At 48.2% G+C, this 20,129-nt stretch overlaps 4 non-coding genes and 2 pseudogenes across 4 annotated transcripts; all 6 read right to left on the bottom strand.

Annotated features, from left to right (window-relative positions):
* Positions 1-3,688: 3,688 nt before the first annotated feature.
* LOC141150500 (U2 spliceosomal RNA) lies at positions 3,689-3,879 on the bottom strand. Its single transcript, XR_012246688.1, has one exon. It is a non-coding gene; the product is annotated as a U2 spliceosomal RNA (small nuclear RNA).
* A 6,103-nt stretch (positions 3,880-9,982) lies between these two features.
* On the bottom strand, positions 9,983-10,175 carry LOC141150456 (U2 spliceosomal RNA). Its single transcript, XR_012246654.1, has one exon. It is a non-coding gene; the product is annotated as a U2 spliceosomal RNA (small nuclear RNA).
* A 5,564-nt stretch (positions 10,176-15,739) lies between these two features.
* LOC141151064 (U2 spliceosomal RNA) lies at positions 15,740-15,817 on the bottom strand (annotated as a pseudogene).
* Positions 15,818-16,932: 1,115 nt separating this feature from the next.
* LOC141149446 (U2 spliceosomal RNA) lies at positions 16,933-17,123 on the bottom strand. Its single transcript, XR_012245743.1, has one exon. It is a non-coding gene; the product is annotated as a U2 spliceosomal RNA (small nuclear RNA).
* A 1,115-nt stretch (positions 17,124-18,238) lies between these two features.
* LOC141149391 (U2 spliceosomal RNA) lies at positions 18,239-18,429 on the bottom strand. The gene has a single exon (XR_012245690.1). It is a non-coding gene; the product is annotated as a U2 spliceosomal RNA (small nuclear RNA).
* Positions 18,430-19,544: 1,115 nt separating this feature from the next.
* LOC141150795 (U2 spliceosomal RNA) lies at positions 19,545-19,725 on the bottom strand (annotated as a pseudogene).
* Between the last annotated feature and the right edge of the window lie 404 nt (positions 19,726-20,129).

The raw sequence follows: 20,129 nt of genomic DNA, 5'->3' as shown, positions 1-20,129 counted from the left end.
CCGTCAGCCGCCCCAGAAATGGCGCATTCATAGGATGCGCCAATTCTGGCACTTAGCCTCGCTCTTCCACGCTGCCCTGGTGCGGTGGCAGGGGGTAATAGGGTTGGGGTTGATGTCAGCTTATAATGCCAGCTGACATCAAGCCCAGGTTAGTAATGGAGAGGCGTCTATAAGACACCCCCATTACTAACCCCATAGTCAAAGTTAAAAAAAACACAAACACCCAGAATAAAGTCCTTTAATTGAAATAAAGACACAATCCTTTATTGTTCTAAATTAAACCATACTTACCATCACGCCCATTCCAGCTGAAGCCAACGATCTCCTGCAATAAAAGAAAAATAATAAAGCAACCTCATCCTTACCTTTCCATGGTTCCCACGACAGCTTCAGCTCTGCTACATCGAGATGACAGGCTGGACCGCAGCAGAACGCTGCCATCCAGCCTCTCATCCCGCAGACACTGAGAAGCGCAGGCTTGCTTGCGCTGCTCAGCGTCTCTCTGTGACGACATCCAGATGAGCCGAGTTCATGTCCAATGAACTCGGCTCACCTCATGCACGTCACTGACAGCGTGGGAAAATTCTCACGCTGAAGCGGTGAGTGCAGGAGAATTCTCCCACGCTGTCAGTGACGTGCATAAGGTGAGCTCATGTCCAATGAATTCAGCTCACCTCCTGCACGTCACTGACAGCGTGGGAGAATTCTCCTGCACTCAGCGTTTCAGCGTGAGAATTCTCCCACGCTGAAGCGCTGAGTGCAGGAGAATTTTCCCACGCTGTCAGTGACGTGCATAAGGTGAGCTCATGTCCAATGAACTCAGCTCACCTCCTGCACGTCACTGACAGCGTGGGAGAATTCTCCTGCACTCAGCGCTTCAGTGTGAGAATTCTCCCACGCTGAAGCGCTGAGTGCAGGAGAATTTTCCCACGCTGTCAGTGACGTGCATGAGGTGAGCCGAGTTCATTGGACATTAACTCGGCTCATCTGGATGCCCTCACAGAGAGACACTGTGGAGCGCAAGCAAGCCTGCGCTTCTCAGTGTCTGCGGGATGACAGGCTGGATGGCAGCGTTCTGCTGCGGTCCAGCCTGTCATCTCGATGTAGCAGAGCTGAAGCTGTCATGGGAACCATGGAAAGGTAAGGATGATGTTGCTTTATTATTTTTATTTTATTTCAGGAGATCGTTGGCTTCAGCTGGAATGGGCGTGATGGTAAGTATGGTTTAATTTAGAACAATAAAGAATTGTGTGTTTATTTCAATTAAAGGACTTTTTTCTGGGTGTTGTGTTTTTTTTAAATACTTTACTAGAAATTCATGGTGGTCATGTCTAATATTGGCGTGACCCCATGAATTTCGGGCTTAGGGCCAGCTGATAATGCCAAGCTGGACCTAACCCCTTTATTACCCAGTGAGCCACCGCATCAGGGCCCTGGATGAGTTGGGTACAGCGCCAGAAGATGGCGCTTCTATGAATGCGCCATTTCCCGGGGTGGCTGCGGACTGCAATTTGCAGCGGGGGTGGCCCAGAAAGCTTGGGCCTCCCTGCGCTGCGGATTCCAGCCCCCAGCTGCCTAGTTGTACCTGGCTGGACACAAAAACAGGGCGAAGCCCCACGTCAATTTTCTTTAAATTATTTCATGAAATAATTAAGAAAAAAAGGGCTTCCCTATATTGTTGTGTCCGGCCAGGTACAAATAGGCAGCTGGTGGTTGGGGGCAGCCCGTTCCTGCCTGCTGTACCTGGCTGGACACAAATATAGTGCGAAGCCCCACGTCAATTTTTTTTAAATTATTTCATGAATTTCCTGAAATAATTTAAAAAAATTGAAGTGGGGCTTCGCACTATATTTGTGTCCAGCCAGGTACAGCAGGCAGGAACGGGCTGCCCCCATCCACCAGCTGCCTATTTGTACCTGGCCGGACACAACAATATAGGGAAGCCCTTTTTTTCTTAATTATTTCATGAATTTCATGAAATAATTAAAAAAAATTGAAGTGGGGCTTCGCACTATATTTGTGTCCAGCCAGGTACAGCAGGCAGGAACGGGCTGCCCCCAACCACCAGCTGCCTATTTGTACCTGGCCGGACACAACAATATAGGGAAGGCCTTTTTTTCTTAATTATTTCATGAATTTCATGAAATAATTAAAAAAAAAGTACGTGGGGCTTCGCCCTATTTTTGTGTCCAGCCAGGTACAACTAGGCAGCTGGGGGCTGGAATCTGCAGCGCAGGGAGGCCCAAGCTTTCTGGGCCCCCCCCCGCTACAAATTGCAGTCCGCAGCCACCCCGGAAAATGGCGCGTTCATAGAAGCGCCATCTTCTGGCGCTGTACCCAACTCATCCAGGGCCCTGGTGCGGTGGCTCACTGGGTAATAAAGGGGTTAGGGCCAGCTTGGTATTATCAGCTGGCCCCAAGCCCAAAATTCATGGGGTCACGCCAGTATTAGACATGACCGCCATGAATTTCTAGTAAAGTATTTAAAAAAAACACAACACCCAGAATAAAGTCCTTTAATTGAAATAAAGACACAATTCTTTATTGTTCTAAATTAAACCATACTTACCATCACACCCATTCCAGCTGAAGCCAACGATCTCCTGCAATAAAAGAAAAATAATAAACCAACCTCATCCTTACCTTTCCATGGTTCCCACGACAGCTTCAGCTCTGCTACATCGAGATGACTGGCTGGACCGCAGTAGAACGCTGCCATCCAGTCTGTCATCCCGCAGACACTGAGAAGCGCAAGCATGCTTGCGCTCCTCACTGTCTCGCTGTGACGGCATCCAGATGAGCCGAGGTCATGTCCAATGAACTCGGCTCACCTCATGCACGTCACTGACAGCGTGGGAAAATTCTCACGCTGAAGTGCTGAGTGCAGGAGAATTCTCCCACGCTGTCAGTGATGTGCATGAGGTGAGCTCATGTCTAATGAACTCAGCTCACTTCCTGCACGTCACTGACAGCGTGGGAAAATTCTCCTGCAATCAGCGCTTCAGCGTGAGAATTTTCCCACGCTGTCAGTGACGTGCATGAGGTGAGCCGAGTTCATTGGACATGAACTCGGCTCATCTGGATGTCGTCACAGAGAGACGCTGAGCAGCGCAAGCAAGCCTGCGCTTCTCAGTGTCTGCGGGATGACAGGCTGGATGGCAGCGTTCTGCTGCGGTCCAGCCTGTCATCTCGATGTAGCAGAGCTGAAGCTGTCGTGGGAACCATGGAAAGGTAAGGATGAGGTTGCTTTATTATTTTTCTTTTATTGCAGGAGATCGTTGGCTTCAGCTGGAATGGGCGTGATGGTAAGTATGGTTTAATTTAGAACAATAAAGGATTGTGTCTTTATTTCAATTAAAGGACTTTATTCTGGGTGTTTGTGTTTTTTTTAACTTTGACTATGGGGTTAGTAATGGGGGTGTCTTATAGACGCCTCTCCATTACTAACCTGGGCTTGATGTCAGCTGGCATTATAAGCTGACATCAACCCCAACCCTATTACCCCCTGCCACCGCACCAGGGCAGCGTGGAAAAGCTTGTAATCTGGCTTCTGCAACTTTGAACATGAAAAATCCAATGAGGAGAAGAAAAGCAAAGCCAAAGAGTCCATCCCAAAATCCGACAAACAAGCAAAATGAACAAAAAACATTGAATTCAATTCTTTCTGATTTTAGAAACTGCATTAAAGAAGGGGTGCACCGGTCCTGGAGATACTGCAATACCAGGTCAATGCGTGGAGTGGACAGAGCAAGCTCTTTTTCCATCTCCCTGTTCTAAAAATCCATTTAATATATGGTCCCCAGATAGGGGACGTATCAGATATTAAACTGATAAGAACAGATTTTTTTTTTTTTTTTTATACCATTCAGTAAAATTTTTCAAGCAACAATCAATAGTATAAAAACTCATACTACGTTGCCCAGTCTTACATCATAATGGTACTTTCTTTATTTCATATTTATAACTTTATACTGAAACAGTTGTAATACCTTTTGAATGGACAAAAAACTATAAAACATACCATTATCATAAAAAAGACAGATCACAACACTTAAACAAGGACTTACTGGTACTTTACCAGTGACCTCCATTTTTTGACTTTCCAAAAACCTTCTGAATCAGAGCCACCACCGCCACGGCTGTCCCATAAATAAACTATGTATAACCTTGACAAAACCATCCTAACACAATTATTAACTGAGATTATTTTCCTTTTAAATAAACACAAATTCCTAACGTCCCACAGACTTTCTATTACACATGCCATTATCAACCACAACAATCTCTCTTTCACCCGGCTACTTGCACCCATCCCAAACATTACCACTCTCCAATTTATAAAATTCACGCCCGCTAGTTCCTTGCATAAACCACCCACTCCCTTCCAAACACTCTGAGCATAATCACAATTCCAAACCAAATGCATAACAGTTTCACTCGCCCCACATCCATCCCTCGGACATACCTCTGTTCTAATCAGATCCCTCCTCTTCTGTACCTCTCTCACAGGCAAAATCTCATGCAAACTCATCCATACGATATCACGCTGCCTATTCGATATTCCTTTTATACTCAGGTTCCTCCATACACACAACGCTTCACTCGATCTCAAGCCCCTAATGTTACATTCAAACTCTCTAACACGCATCCTTCTCCTTACATTCCTTATCACTTTGAAATCACCCATAGGAACATCCAACAAATCATGCTTGACAACAAATTTTTCAACAAACTCATACCACACTGGACATTTAAACGAAACAGGCACTCTTGCATCCCTTCTCATCCATTTCAACCCAAACAACATCCATCCAGCCATATATTTAATCATAAAAGCCGTCTTGTTATCCCTACCTAACAGAACAACCACCGTTTTAATATAATTTAAACCAAGACAAAATTCAAAATTTGGGAAATCCATTCCCCCATGTTCACGTAACTTACACAAATATTCCCTTTTAAGTTTTTCCATCTTACTTCCCCAATAAAACGTAAAAATTAGCTTCTCAATCCGCCTAAAACCCCTATAAGGGGCTGGAAAAACCACTGACACAAAAAGTAACATAGGAAGAATCACTGACTTAATAATAAGGACTTTGCCTGACAATGTCAAGTCCCGTAACCTCCAAAAATTTAACTTCTGTTCAATCCTCTTACCGCATTCATCCCAACTCTCATTCCCTTTCAGATCTTTGTTAAACCACACCCCCAAAACCTTAATAGCACCTTCTTCACATATCACACCATCCATCCTAACACTCGAATCCCCGAAACACTTAAAGCTACACTTCCCCCAATTCACCCTAAAACCAGATGCACCACAAAAGAAATCTAAAAGCAACCTTGCTCGATTCATAGCAGCCATATTATCACTCACCACAACAACATCGTCCATATACCCCATTACCTTTACAGTCTTTCCACCACTCCCTGGGATCAGAAGACCATTCATCACTTTCTCTTTCCGAATCATGCACAACAGGGGCTCAATCACACTTATAAACAGGACAGGGGACAACGGACACCCCTGCCTGACCCCTGATTTTATGCACACCTTCTCACTCAAACATCCATTCACTAACACTTCACTCACCACACCATCATACAAACACCTTATGGCATTCACAAAAACACTAGGAAAACCCATCCTAACTAACACCTCAAACATAAACGCATGCGACACTCTATCAAAAGCTTTCTCAAAATCCACACAAAAAACCATACATTTCCCCTTCCTAAACATACAATCTCCAATTACGTCCCTCAACAACAAGAGGTTATCAGTCATACACCTACCTGGCACCGCGCACACTTGATCATCACCAACCACACTTCCAATCACCCCACGCATACGGTTAGCCAGAATTTTGCTAAAGACTTTATAATCTGCATTGAGTAATGTAATCGGCCTCCAATTACGCAAATTCTTTTTCTCACCCTTCTTATATAGTAAAACAACTACTCCTTCTTTCATGGAATTACAAAGTACACCATTCATCCACATATATTGACATACCTCCACAAAATCAACACCAATCACATCCCATGCTTTTACATAAAACTCCACAGGCAACCCATCTTTCCCAGGTGTTTTATTCTTTTTCGCACCATCCACCGCCTTTTTAACCTCATCAAAAACAATATCCTCACTCAAACACTCACGTTCCCCTGATTCAAGCTGACTCTCCAACATACCTAACACATGCTCTTTCAAACCCCCATCCAACCATTTAGACTCAAATAAACTACTATAGAAACTATGTACCTCATCCAACACTTCCCTTCCAACCACAGTCATACCATTATCATTTACAACCTCATCCAACTCATCTTTTTTACTGCACATTTTTTTAAAAAAGTACCTCGTACACTTCTCATCCATATCCAAATGCTCAACTCTCGTCCTAAAAATAATTTCCTTCCCACGCTTTTCCAAAACACGCTTCATCTCATCTCTCGCTCCTCTGAGTTGATCACTAACATCAATTCCTTTCATACTCATTTTATGTAACCACTCAATCCTCATATTTAAATCTTTAAATCTGCCTCTTTCAATTGCTGCTTTTTTATAACCCCACCTCCTAAAAAAATTCTTAATTTCCACTTTCACCCAATCCCACCATACAGTCACATCCACAAAATTATTTTTCCTAGACCTCCACCATTCATACTTACTTTCGAAGTCTCTCATAACCCTAACATCCTCTAACAACCTAACATTTAGCTTCCATACCCCAACACCATGCACCATTTTTTTATCACCTTCAAACATACCCCACAAACATTCATGGTCTGTGAAAGAAAAAACATGCTGTTTAAAAAATTTACACACCAAACCTCTATTTGTATACAGCATGCGGTCAATCCTGGACACTATTCCTCCCCTATCAGCTCTATATGTGGCCGGTGGTGGCTTACTCAAAAATTCCGCTGCATCTAAAAAAGAAAAATCAGAAGTAATTTGATTAAGGACCTTACCCGTGACATCAATTTCCCCTTCAGAAACACAATTGAAATCACCAACTAATAATATTGGAATCCTTCCAGGCAAAAATAAACGTATTTTCTCTAATAGTGCTAACCTATCCCCTTTGTTAATTGGACAATACACGTTAACAATTTTCACCCTCCACCCTCTCCCCTTAACCACTGCCATTATACAACGACCTGGCTCCACCACCATATAATTTTCAAAACTTAAATCCCTATTCCCCAACAAAATCCCCACACCATCATTTTTGTTTGTCATTGAACCTGACCAAATACTATGCCCATATACCCAGTCCTTTTCAGGAGGTGACTCTTCAATTCCGCACTCTTGCAGACAGTAAATATTTGCTCCAAGATTTTTTAGTTCTTCCAGTATAGCCAATCTTCTAGGCTTAGATTTTATAAGCCTTACATTTATTGACAGTACACTACAGCCCACGTTGGAGCCCATTTTTTAACCATATTCGGTAAAAAAGAACATACCCCCCACCGAAGAGTCAACCTTTCTCGTCTTGAAACTCGATTCCTGATGTTAAGCAGAGAATGCTGGCCCCCTCCTCCAAAAAAGACCTCCTAGGAGAGGCACTGTAGCTCTCGGGATAGCTCCTATCACTTAAGGGGCTGATGCTCCCAATACTGGCAGGTGAAAAATCTGGCCGGAACTTCTTTGCAGAAGACACATCAGAGTCCTCATCAGGTGGCCTCACCACAGCCCCGGTGAAGTCACCCTGGCCACCACCACCTTCATGAATTGCCTCTGAACTTTCCAAAGCCAACACCGGCGTTGTGGAGAGTGAACCGCTCACTTCTCCCTCACCACTCACATCAAGCAGAATTGACATATCTGCAGGCTCTATCTCAACAGCGCTTCCACCAGCAGGATCGGGTGCTTGCTCCATCTCTTCCATGAAGTCCCTTACTGCCTCGATCGCCTCACCAATAGTGGCGGCAGTAGTAGGACGTGGGGACACGGCCTCTGCATATGACCTGGAACGATGGGGACAGTCCTTGAAAGCGTGTCCCTCCTCGCCACATGCATTACAAACCATGGAGTTAGTACACTCCATTGCCAGATGACCCTCTTTATTGCATTTCCCACAAAACTTCTCCACCGTGCAGTCCTCTTGGTAGTGTCCAAAGGATTTACACTTCCTGCAAAAACGCGGAGCACCAGGAAAATACATATACCCTCTATCCCTCCCGATGGCAAAACTGAGGGGAGGGTAGTGGATACCCCCAGGTCCCTGGGGGTCCTCCTGGAACCGAACAAAAAACTTGTGTTTGCCAGTCCACAAGCCCACCTCATTCCTCACCTTGTGTGAGTAGGACACATAGCTGCAATGACGGTTCAGGAATCTAGTAATGTCCTCCACATCCACAAGGGGGTTGTGCATAAACACAACAACTGGCACTTCCCCCTTAGTATACAATACCGTGAATGTAAGCCCATCAAGAGCCGGATGATCCAAGGCTTGCTGATCCTTTAGAGTCTTGAAAAGATTCTGGCAAGCTGCCATACGATCAAGGACTAAAACGTACCGGCCATTCTTTGGGAACTCCTGTAGGCAAATGATGTCTCCACGACCAACATTCAAAATCTTGAAGATGACGACTTCCACCAAGAACCGCAGGTTAAAGAAATTCCTCCTCGACTCCTCAATATCAATGCGAAAAGCATTTTTGACCCGAATATCATCGGTCCCGGCATAGCGAATCTTGACGCCCATTATCACCTCTCGTTTCCTCTGGACCCCCCCCCAATAGCAGCAGGCAGCTTAAGCCACCTAAGTGGCGATGCTGCAAGGCCGAGGGGGAGACACTATAGGATCCTTCTGACCAGATACAAGATCTAAGCCAAAAGGCCGAGAAGCGATAACCAGAATTGGTTTCAAACTACGGAGCCACCCAAGGATCCTGAAAAGTCCATTTGTGGAGATGAGCTCCTGGACTCCCGTTAAGAAGACATGTTGTCAACCTCTAGATCCCTTACATGCCTGCACTTTTCGGCTTGCTGCTGCTGCAATCCACGCGTTTTAGATCTGCATAACTCCACCTCTTTAAACACAGCACCTTCACCCCCTGCTGTTCCCACCCGCCTCAACACCATTGGAAGGGAGGAGAACCAATTAAGGCGGGGGGTGGGGTGGAACGAGCAGCTGTCTACCCTTAGCAGGAGGGCTCCTGATTACATACCTCTCCTGCTGCTGCTGCTGCTGCTGGCTGTCCAGCAGCAGACTGAAGGTGGCTGCTGCTGTGCACAGGTATATAAAGGCTCAGAGCCTATTATGACACGCGCAGCCAGCGTTCCATTGCCACATTCCATCTACTGCAGGCAGGATACCTGGCTGGCTGAATGTCGCTGAGAAGCTCACAGAGACCGCCATAAGCAACAGTTTAACAGAATGCCACAGACTAATCAACCAAACTTTTTGGGTTGGGTTCTCTTTTATAGTCTGCAGGCATTAAATGAAAGAAGTCAGTGTTCCAGCAGAGGGAGACAACGTTTCAGAAAAGGCATTGTAGCAAACCAAAAAAGAAATTTTAAGCGCAGCAGAGTAACCAGCGCACATACCTGTTAGCTCAGGTGAGTTTAAAAGGCTGCTGTTGATAACAAGGGCATTTGCTAAATAGATGGTGTGTGTGCAACAATATACTGAAAGGTCAATTATATTGTGCAGCTTATCTCACCACCTGTAGTTATTTAGGTGAAAGCTCCAAAATGCTTGCCTAATATGTCTGTTTATCCAAAAGGAAGTAAAAAGGGAGAGCTAGAAAGATAGCATTGCATCACATTACATGGCAATGCAATGCACAGTTGCTGAAGTTGAACCAAAATGAGCTTGTAATCTGGCTTCTGCAACTTTGAACATGAAAAATCCAATGAGGAGAAGAAAAGCAAAGCCAAAGAGTCCATCCCAAAATCCGACAAACAAGCAAAATGAACAAAAAACATTGAATTCAATTCTTTCTGATTTTAGAAACTGCATTAAAGAAGGGGTGCACCGGTCCTGGAGATACTGCAATACCAGGTCAATGCGTGGAGTGGACAGAGCAAGCTCTTTTTCCATCTCCCTGTTCTAAAAATCGATTTAATATATGGTCTCCAGATAGGGGACGTATCAGATATTAAACTGATAAGAACAGATTTTTTGATTGAATATATCTTTTATTAGCACAAAAAATAAGTTAACAGACAGTGTACAGTGCCGCAGCCCAGTACACACAGAATTCTACATCATATTTACATAGCATGAGGATACGACGCACTAACTAGACACATCGCACCCCTATGCTACACAAAACACTCAATCTGAAAGAAAAAGCATGTCAATCAATACAGTACGACGAACCGTGATAAGGGATAGGGATTGGGAAAAAGGGGATGGGGAGGGGAAAATCACAGGCCCGAAGCTTTATTGAAAGACAAGACACATAAGGGGAGAGGGGGAGGAGGGGTTTAGTCCTCATCCTCGTCCTCCGGACCGTCCATGATGGAATAGTCTCTGAGCAGGCTGTGGATCAGCCTGCGGCAGTCCTGGATGGACATCCTCTCCCTCCTCAAGATGAGCCGGTTTCTGGCGACCCAAACGGCATCCTTGAAGCAGTTCATAAGGCGCCAAGCCTCCTGGATGGCTCCGACGGTATGAACCCCAGGGAATAGTCCATAAAGCACAGAATGGTGCGATAGGCTCGCCCTGGGGACAGAGTTCCTCAGGTCGTCCTCAAGTGCAGTCAATAGGCGCTGTGCAAATCTGCAGTCCCAAAAAGTGTGCAAAGATGTTTCCTCCACGAAGGGGCACCTTGGGCAGTACCGGGTCTTGCACAGGTTCCGGGCATGCATGAATGACCGGACGGGCAGTCCGCCCTGAATCGCCATCCACGACAAGTCCTTGTGCCCGTTGGTCAGCCTGTCAGACGACACATTTGTCCACACAGTCTCCAGCGTGTCCTGGTGAAGTCCTGTGATGTTCTCCACGTCATCCTTGGCTCTGATTAGATTGTGGATAGTTTTGGGCTTCCACAAGTCGGGCTTGAGTCCCTCCAGTTGATGCTCCCCCACAAATCGAACGACGTCTCCGTAGAACCATGGCGTCGTCCAGTTGTAGGGGAAGGAGCTGTCCCACTTGTCCCAGCCGAGTCGCCTCCAAAGAGGAAGCAGGAAGAAGTGAGACATGGACCTGCCCGCGGAGCCATTCTTGACTTGCAAAGTCCGGCGGACACAATCACACACAAAAGAGGATCGCAGGAGGGTGGGGATATCTGGAACGCCCTTCCCACCCTTGCGAGGCTCCTTGTACATGACGGCCCGCCTGACTCTGTCCATCTTGGATCCCCAGACAAAGTGAAACACTGTCTTGGTAATGGCCCTGCACACAGTGACGTGTGGGGGCCAGGCCTGCGCCGTGTACTGCAAGACGGGCAGGACCTCATTACGCAGGACGAGTGCCTTACCCTCACAAGTGAGGTGTCTGAGGCTCCAGAGTCCGATCCGTTGCTTCACCTTGGCCAAGCGTTCTTGCCAGGACTTGAGGGCCGCTCCTTCCTTCCCGAACCAGACTCCCAGCACCTTGAGGAAATCCGGTTGAATGTTGAAGGGGAAGGGGGCAGAGGAGGCCGGCTGCCAATCCCCGAAGAGCATGGCTTCCGACTTCCTGCAGTTGACTTTGGCCCCTGAAGCCCGGCCGAACCTCTCACACGTCTGGACGAGGGCATCGACTGAACCACGATCAGCGCAGAAGACGGTGACGTCGTCCATGTAGAGCGAGCACTTGACCTCGTGTCGTCCCGGACCCGGTGCGGTGATCCCTCTGATCTCTCCATTCTGCCGGATAGCCTCTGCGAAGAGTTCTATAACACAAACAAAAAGAAGAGGTGATAGAGGGCAGCCTTGTCTGACCCCAGAGAGGACAGGGAAGGGGTCAGTCTTCCAGCCGTTCACCAACACCGAGCTGTGGATATCAAAATACATCAGACGGACATACGAACAAAACATGTTACCCAAACCTAACCGGTGCAGAGCTCGGCCCATGAACTCGTGGGAAACCCGGTCGAAGGCCTTCTCCTGATCCAAGGAGACCAGGGCCGCGTGTGCGCGGCGGACCTTGATGTACTCGACCGTGTCCCGCACGAGAGCGAGGCTGTCTGCAATGCGACGTCCAGGGATGCCGCAGGTCTGGTCCGGGTGGATGATCCGTCCGATGACCGTCTTAAGTCGTGTCGCCATCGTCTTGGCCAGGATCTTGTAGTCCACGTTGAGCAGAGTGATGGGACGCCAATTCCTCAGGTCGCACCTCTCTCCCTTCCGCTTGTACAGGATCGTGACCATTCCTTCCCTCAAAGATGGAGGCATTCTACCCTCCACCACCATCTCCTCGTACAGGTCCAACAGGTCCGGACAGATGAGGTCTCCCAGCGCTACATAGAGCTCCGCTGGAAGACCATCACTGCCCGGGGTCCTGCCGGTCCTAAAGGATTTAGCGGCAGAGAGCAATTCGCCCACCATCAGAGGTTTGTCCAAGGCTGCCGTGCCTGCAGGATCAAGATGGTTAGTGATACCTGACAGGAACTTATCAGCAGCGTCGGGGTCGATAGTCTTGTGGGAGTAGAGTTCGCTGTAGAAGTCGCTGACGACCCTCATCACGTCCTCCTTCCCACGTCGCATGTTTCCGCTCTCGTCTCGCAGCTCGTTCAGGGGCGTGTGACCGGCATGAAGTTTCCTGAAAAAGAATGAGTTACATTTCTCACCCTTCTCCAGATTCTCCACTTTGGAACGGAAGACGATTCGCTTGGACTCCTCCTCAAAGTGCCTTTTCAGGCTCTTCTTGGTCTCCTCCAGCTCCTCCCTCACGTCCCAGCCGCAGTGAAGAAGGTCCTGCAGCGACCGCAGCTCGCGCTGCAGCCCTCTGAAGTCCCTCCTCTTCTCACACGCCTGTTGTCGACCCTTGGCCTGAAAGAAACAGCGAAACTCAAGTTTAACATATTCCCACCAATCAGAGACTGTTTGGAAGCTACCCTTGTAGGACTGCCACATTGCGTAGGCTGCTCTCAGCTCCTCCACGACTTCATCCTGAGCCAGCAGAGCACAATTCAGCTTCCAGGAGCCGGGCCCGGACGGAAAACCGTCGCCGAGGACACCTTGTAAGTGAATGGCTCTGTGGTCGGAGAAGAAGCAGGAGACCATCGAGTGCCTACTCTGCCTGACTGCCCGAGAGGTGAACACAAAGTCAATCCTGGAGCGGAGTGAGCCATCGGGTCGGCTCCACGAATAGTTCGTGGAGCCTCTCCCCATGGAGCCCACCACGTCCTGAAGAGAGGCCTCGGTTACCATCTCGATGAGCAGCTTGGACGTGATGTCCAACTTGGCAGATGTGCCAGAACTACGACCATCCTCCTCGATGGGGCAGTTGAAATCCCCGGCCATCACTAAGGTCCTGGTGGTGGCAAGCTGAAGCCGCAGGGTCTGGAAAAGCTCCAAACGCTCATTCTTCAGTGGGGACGCATACACGTTGATGAACCTGACAGGTTCTCCCGCCCAGTTGCCATCTACAACAAGAGCCCTGCCGCAGATGAGCTCCTGGACGGACTCAAGCGTGAATCCGCCCCCCCTGATCAGAATTGCGACCCCCGCAGACTTGCAGTCACCCCCACCGGACCAGTAGGATGGACCGTGGGACCACTCCCTGGCCAGATGTTTGAAGGACCTAGAGGAGGGAAGGGAACATTCCTGCAACATATAAACATCACACAACTGGGAAGTAAGGAAGGCATAAATAGTCTGACGTCTGAACTTGTCCTTGATGCTCCTGACATTAATGGAAAATAAGTTAATATTAGCCATCATGTAGGGAAAAAAGAAAAAGTTAGCGCAGGCAATACACCTTAGTTACCACTCCGGTCGGGTGGTCCCTCGTCGGTGTTGACTGCTGGTGACGGGATCACCAGCAGGCCCTCTTCCTCCATCTGGTCAAGCAGCGCGGCCTCGATCTCGGCGACCACCAGTTCCTCCTCTTCTGGCTCGGCCACCAGGGTCTCAACCATGTGCTCCATCTCTTCTGGCTCAGGGAGGGTATCCTCCTTTTCGCCTACGAAATCCAGAATCTTCTTTTTGGAGGATTCAGTAGCAGGGCTGTCCTCCACCTTCCTCTTTCCCCGGGTTGGAACTGGGGAGACAAGAAGGGGAAAATCCTCCTCGGAATAGATAGCGGCGGGTGGAGGAAAGGTTAATTCCACCGCTACCATGGTCTGGGGAGGGAGAGTGGCTGCCGGGGCAGGGGAAAGGACACCTGCTGAGGAGTAGGGGAAGGAGGAAGAGGAAGTGGAATCCTCAGCAGGGGTGGCCGGGGTGGGGGGGGATTGGACGGGGGTGGCAGGGGGAGGGATCGAGAGAGGGGTGACAGAACTCTTACCCTCCTTTGACTTTTTCTTCTGCTTCGGAGCTGCTGGGACCGTCGCTGGGGCTTTGGCCACCGACTCCTTGACCGCTTTGGCCTTGGTCGTCTCGGCCTTGGCCGCTGGGGCCTTGGTCGTCGCGTCCTTGACCTTCACAGGCCTGGTCATCGGGGCCTTGTCCTCCGTAGCTGGGGTCGTCGCAACCACCGATGCCCAGGATCTCTCACGCTTGGGGCAATCCTTGTACAGATGAGCCGCCAGCCCACACAGGTTGCAGGACGTCTTCTTCGGGCAGTCCTTCGAGCTGTGTCCCGTCACTCGACAAATCCTTCAGGCATCCTCCTTGCAGTCCTTCATCTCGTGGCCGTTCTTGCCGCATCTCCTGCAGTTCCGCGGCATGTCCGGGTAATAGATGAGGCCGTAGGAGTTGCCCAGGGAGAATGTCGGGGGCAGGTGCCGAAGTCCGTCTGAGTACGCCAGGTCCCTGTGAAGTCTAACGGTCACCGACCACTTACCTGTCCAGAAGCCGAGTCCATTCAGGATGTGAGAAGGTTCCTTCACAACCAAACAGAAGCGTCTCAGGAAGGTACAGATGTCTTGGCCTGGGGTGTGCGGGTTGCGCATGGAGACCGTGATCCTCCTTTCGTCCCTCTGGATAGGGCAGCTACCTGTAAAGGCAGAGAAAGAATTATCTGGTCCTTTTGCGCTTACCATTTCCCAGAACCTCCTGCAGGTGTTCACAGTGGCGAAGGTGACGAAGAAGATCCCCGTCAAGAAGGTCTGGATGCTGAGGGTGTCCGACCTGGAGAAGCCTCGATCCAGCAGCATCTTCTGGCAGAACACGTCCGAGGACATGTCCGGCACCCTCCCATCCACTTCCTTCAGCTTCAGGGCCACCGTCTGCCGCATCCATGGCTCCAGGGCTGGAGCTTCGTGGCGGGGCTTCTGGGGTCCCTTCTGCTGGCCAGTCGTGGAGGCAGAGTCCTTGGGGTCAGAATCGGCTCCTGGCTGGGCCCTCCTGGCTGTCCCCTGCTCCAGGCTCTTCTTTTCGGCCTTCCTCGCAGCGCTTGCCATGGCTTTCCTCCTGCAGTTACTTCTTGGAGCTGGATCTGGAACTTTTCCCGGAATGGGTGGAGCTATGCAGATTCTTCTCCCGTCGTGTTCTGGACAAATTCCCCGAAAGGTCTTTGTCTCGATGATTTTCTTCCTCGAAGATTCCACAGGACAGCCCGATTCTTCTCCGAGTCTTCGTCTTCTTCTGGATTCTTTAGAGCTTCTTCCTCCCACCGATATCCGCCTTCCTTCTCCGATGTCAGCTGGGCTCCGAAGCTCTTCTCCTTCCGAGTTCGATCGCTCTCGTCAAGTGTAGATCGTAGCTCTTGTGTTCTTATAAGAACAGATACTACACTTGATCTTAGCCAAAAGGCCGAGAAGCGATAACCAGAATTGGTTTCAAACTACGGAGCCACCCAAAGATCCTGAAAAGTCCATTTGTGGAGATGAGCTCCTGGACTCCCGTTAAGAAGACATGTTGTCAACCTCTAGATCCCTTACATGCCTGCACTTTTCGGCTTGCTGCTGCTGCAATCCACGCGTTTTAGATCTGCATAACTCCACCTCTTTAAACACAGCACCTTCACCCCCTGCTGTTCCCACCCGCCTCAACACCGTTGGAAGGGAGGAGAACCAATTAAGGCGGGGGGTGGGGTGGAACGAGCAGCTGTCTACCCTTAGCAGGAGGGCTCCTGATTACATACCTCTCCTGCTGCTGCTGCTGCTGGCTGTCCAGCAGCAGACTGAAGGTGGCTGCTGCTGTGCACAGGTATATAAAGGCTCAGAGCCTATTATGACACGCGCAGCCAGCGTTCCATTGCCACATTCCATCTACTGCAGGCAGGATACCTGGCTGGCTGAATGTCGCTGAGAAGCTCACAGAGACCGCCATAAGCAACAGTTTAACAGAATGCCACAGACTAATCAACCAAACTTTTTGGGTTGGGTTCTCTTTTATAGTCTGCAGGCATTAAATGAAAGAAGTCAGTGTTCCAGCAGAGGGAGACAACGTTTCAGAAAAGGCATTGTAGCAAACCAAAAAAGAAATTTTAAGCGCAGCAGAGTAACCAGCGCACATACCTGTTAGCTCAGGTGAGTTTAAAAGGCTGCTGTTGATAACAAGGGCATTTGCTAAATAGATGGTGTGTGTGCAACAATATACTGAAAGGTCAATTATATTGTGCAGCTTATCTCACCACCTGTAGTTATTTAGGTGAAAGCTCCAAAATGCTTGCCTAATATGTCTGTTTATCCAAAAGGAAGTAAAAAGGGAGAGCTAGAAAGATAGCATTGCATCACATTACATGGCAATGCAATGCACAGTTGCTGAAGTTGAACCAAAATGAGCTTGTAATCTGGCTTCTGCAACTTTGAACATGAAAAATCCAATGAGGAGAAGAAAAGCAAAGCCAAAGAGTCCATCCCAAAATCCGACAAACAAGCAAAATGAACAAAAAACATTGAATTCAATTCTTTCTGATTTTAGAAACTGCATTAAAGAAGGAGTGCACCGGTCCTGGAGATACTGCAATACCAGGTCAATGCGTGGAGTGGACAGAGCAAGCTCTTTTTCCATCTCCCTGTTCTAAAAATCCATTTAATATATGGTCCCCAGATAGGGGACGTATCAGATATTAAACTGATAAGAACAGATACTACACTTGATCTTAGCCAAAAGGCCGAGAAGCGATAACCAGAATTGATTTCAAACTACGGAGCCACCCAAGGATCCTGAAAAGTCCATTTGTGGAGATGAGCTCCTGGACTCCCGTTAAGAAGACATGTTGTCAACCTCTAGATCCCTTATATGCCTGCACTTTTCGGCTTGCTGCTGCTGCAATCCACGCGTTTTAGATCTGCATAACTCCACCTCTTTAAACACAGCACCTTCACCCCCTGCTGTTCCCACCCGCCTCAACACCGTTGGAAGGGAGGAGAACCAATTAAGGCGGGGGGTGGGGTGGAACGAGCAGCTGTCTACCCTTAGCAGGAGGGCTCCTGATTACATACCTCTCCTGCTGCTGCTGCTGCTGGCTGTCCAGCAGCAGACTGAAGGTGGCTGCTGCTGTGCACAGGTATATAAAGGCTCAGAGCCTATTATGACACGCGCAGCCAGCGTTCCATTGCCACATTCCATCTACTGCAGGCAGGATACCTGGCTGGCTGAATGTCGCTGAGAAGCTCACAGAGACCGCCATAAGCAACAGTTTAACAGAATGCCACAGACTAATCAACCAAACTTTTTGGGTTGGGTTCTCTTTTATAGTCTGCAGGCATTAAATGAAAGAAGTCAGTGTTCCAGCAGAGGGAGACAACGTTTCAGAAAAGGCATTGTAGCAAACCAAAATAGAAATTTTAAGCGCAGCAGAGTAACCAGCGCACATACCTGTTAGCTCAGGTGAGTTTAAAAGGCTGCTGTTGATAACAAGGGCATTTGCTAAATAGATGGTGTGTGTGCAACAATATACTGAAAGGTCAATTATATTGTGCAGCTTATCTCACCACCTGTAGTTATTTAGGTGAAAGCTCCAAAATGCTTGCCTAATATGTCTGTTTATCCAAAAGGAAGTAAAAAGGGAGAGCTAGAAAGATAGCATTGCATCACATTACATGGCAATGCAATGCACAGTTGCTGAAGTTGAACCAAAATGAGCTTGTAATCTGGCTTCTGCAACTTTGAACATGAAAAATCCAATGAGGAGAAGAAAAGCAAAGCCAAAGAGTCCATCCCAAAATCCGACAAACAAGCAAAATGAACAAAAAACATTGAATTCAATTCTTTCTGATTTTAGAAACTGCATTAAAGAAGGGGTGCACCGGTCCTGGAGATACTGCAATACCAGGTCAATGCGTGGAGTGGACAGAGCAAGCTCTTTTTCCATCTCCCTGTTCTAAAAATCCATTTAATATATGGTCCCCAGATAGGGGACGTATCAGATATTAAACTGATAAGAACAGATACTACACTTGATCTTAGCCAAAAGGCCGAGAAGCGATAACCAGAATTGGTTTCAAACTACGGAGCCACCCAAGGATCCTGAAAAGTCCATTTGTGGAGATGAGCTCCTGGACTCCCGTTAAGAAGACATGTTGTCAACCTCTAGATCCCTTACATGCCTGCACTTTTCGGCTTGCTGCTGCTGCAATCCACGCGTTTTAGATCTGCATAACTCCACCTCTTTAAACACAGCACCTTCACCCCCTGCTGTTCCCACCCGCCTCAACACCGTTGGAAGGGAGGAGAACCAATTAAGGCGGGGGGTGGGGTGGAACGAGCAGCTGTCTACCCTTAGCAGGAGGGCTCCTGATTACATACCTCTCCTGCTGCTGCTGCTGCTGGCTGTCCAGCAGCTGACTGAAGGTGGCTGCTGCTGTGCACAGGTATATAAAGGCTCAGAGCCTATTATGACACGCGCAGCCAGCGTTCCATTGCCACATTCCATCTACTGCAGGCAGGATACCTGGCTGGCTGAATGTCGCTGAGAAGCTCACAGAGACCGCCATAAGCAACAGTTTAACAGAATACCACAGACTAATCAACCAAACTTTTTGGGTTGGGTTCTCTTTTATAGTCTGCAGGCATTAAATGAAAGAAGTCAGTGTTCCAGCAGAGGGAGACAACGTTTCAGAAAAGGCATTGTAGCAAACCAAAAAAGAAATTTTAAGCGCAGCAGAGTAACCAGCGCACATACCTGTTAGCTCAGGTGAGTTTAAAAGGCTGCTGTTGATAACAAGGGCATTTGCTAAATAGATGGTGTGTGTGCAACAATATACTGAAAGGTCAATTATATTGTGTAGCTTATCTCACCACCTGTAGTTATTTAGGTGAAAGCTCCAAAATGCTTGCCTAATATGTCTGTTTATCCAAAAGGAAGTAAAAAGGGAGAGCTAGAAAGATAGCATTGCATCACATTACATGGCAATGCAATGCACAGTTGCTGAAGTTGAACCAAAATGAGCTTGTAATCTGGCTTCTGCAACTTTGAACATGAAAAATCCAATGAGGAGAAGAAAAGCAAAGCCAAAGAGTCCATCCCAAAATCCGACAAACAAGCAAAATGAACAAAAAACATTGAATTCAACTCTTTCTGATTTTAGAAACTGCATTAAAGAAGGGGTGCACCGGTCCTGGAGATACTGCAATACCAGGTCAATGCGTGGAGTGGACAGAGCAAGCTCTTTTTCCATCTCCCTGTTCTAAAAATCCATTTAATATATGGTCCCCAGATAGGGGACGTATCAGATATTAAACTGATAAGAATAGATTTTTTTTTTTTTTTTTGAAAGCCCGAATTCGTGTACAAAACCCGAGTGCGCTTAAAAAAGTGACAAGTGCCACAAAAAAAGTGCACTAGGATGCTGGCCTTCTTGAAACCCTCTCCAAAAGGAGAAGGGTCCCCCAAACCATTCCCCGTCCCTCCGAGCTAGAAGGCCACAGCGAGGAACAGGGACAAATAGCCACCTCCAGCCAGAGCCAGAGGCGACCCAATCTTACCCCCAATACCTGCCCGAGTTCTCACCCGAGCAAGGCACTGGGAGCCAAAGACTGTGCTCCCCTCCCGGAAGAGGGGAGCCAACAACGCTCTCCTCCCGAAAGAGGAGAGCCAGGGGGGTTCAGGGGGGAGCGGAACCTGATGGCCACACATTCCCCCCCTAGACCTGCCAAGAGAGGAACCCGTAAGGGAACCGCATCCCGA

Source organism: Phyllobates terribilis, unplaced genomic scaffold (genome assembly GCF_046119375.1).
Source record: "Phyllobates terribilis strain yellow unplaced genomic scaffold, ASM4611937v1 Scaffold_5__5_contigs__length_657084704, whole genome shotgun sequence".
NCBI classification, from domain to species: Eukaryota; Metazoa; Chordata; class Amphibia; order Anura; family Dendrobatidae; genus Phyllobates; species Phyllobates terribilis.
The sequence above is the reverse complement of the archived record's forward strand: the minus strand, read 5'-3'. Positions and strand labels throughout refer to the sequence as shown.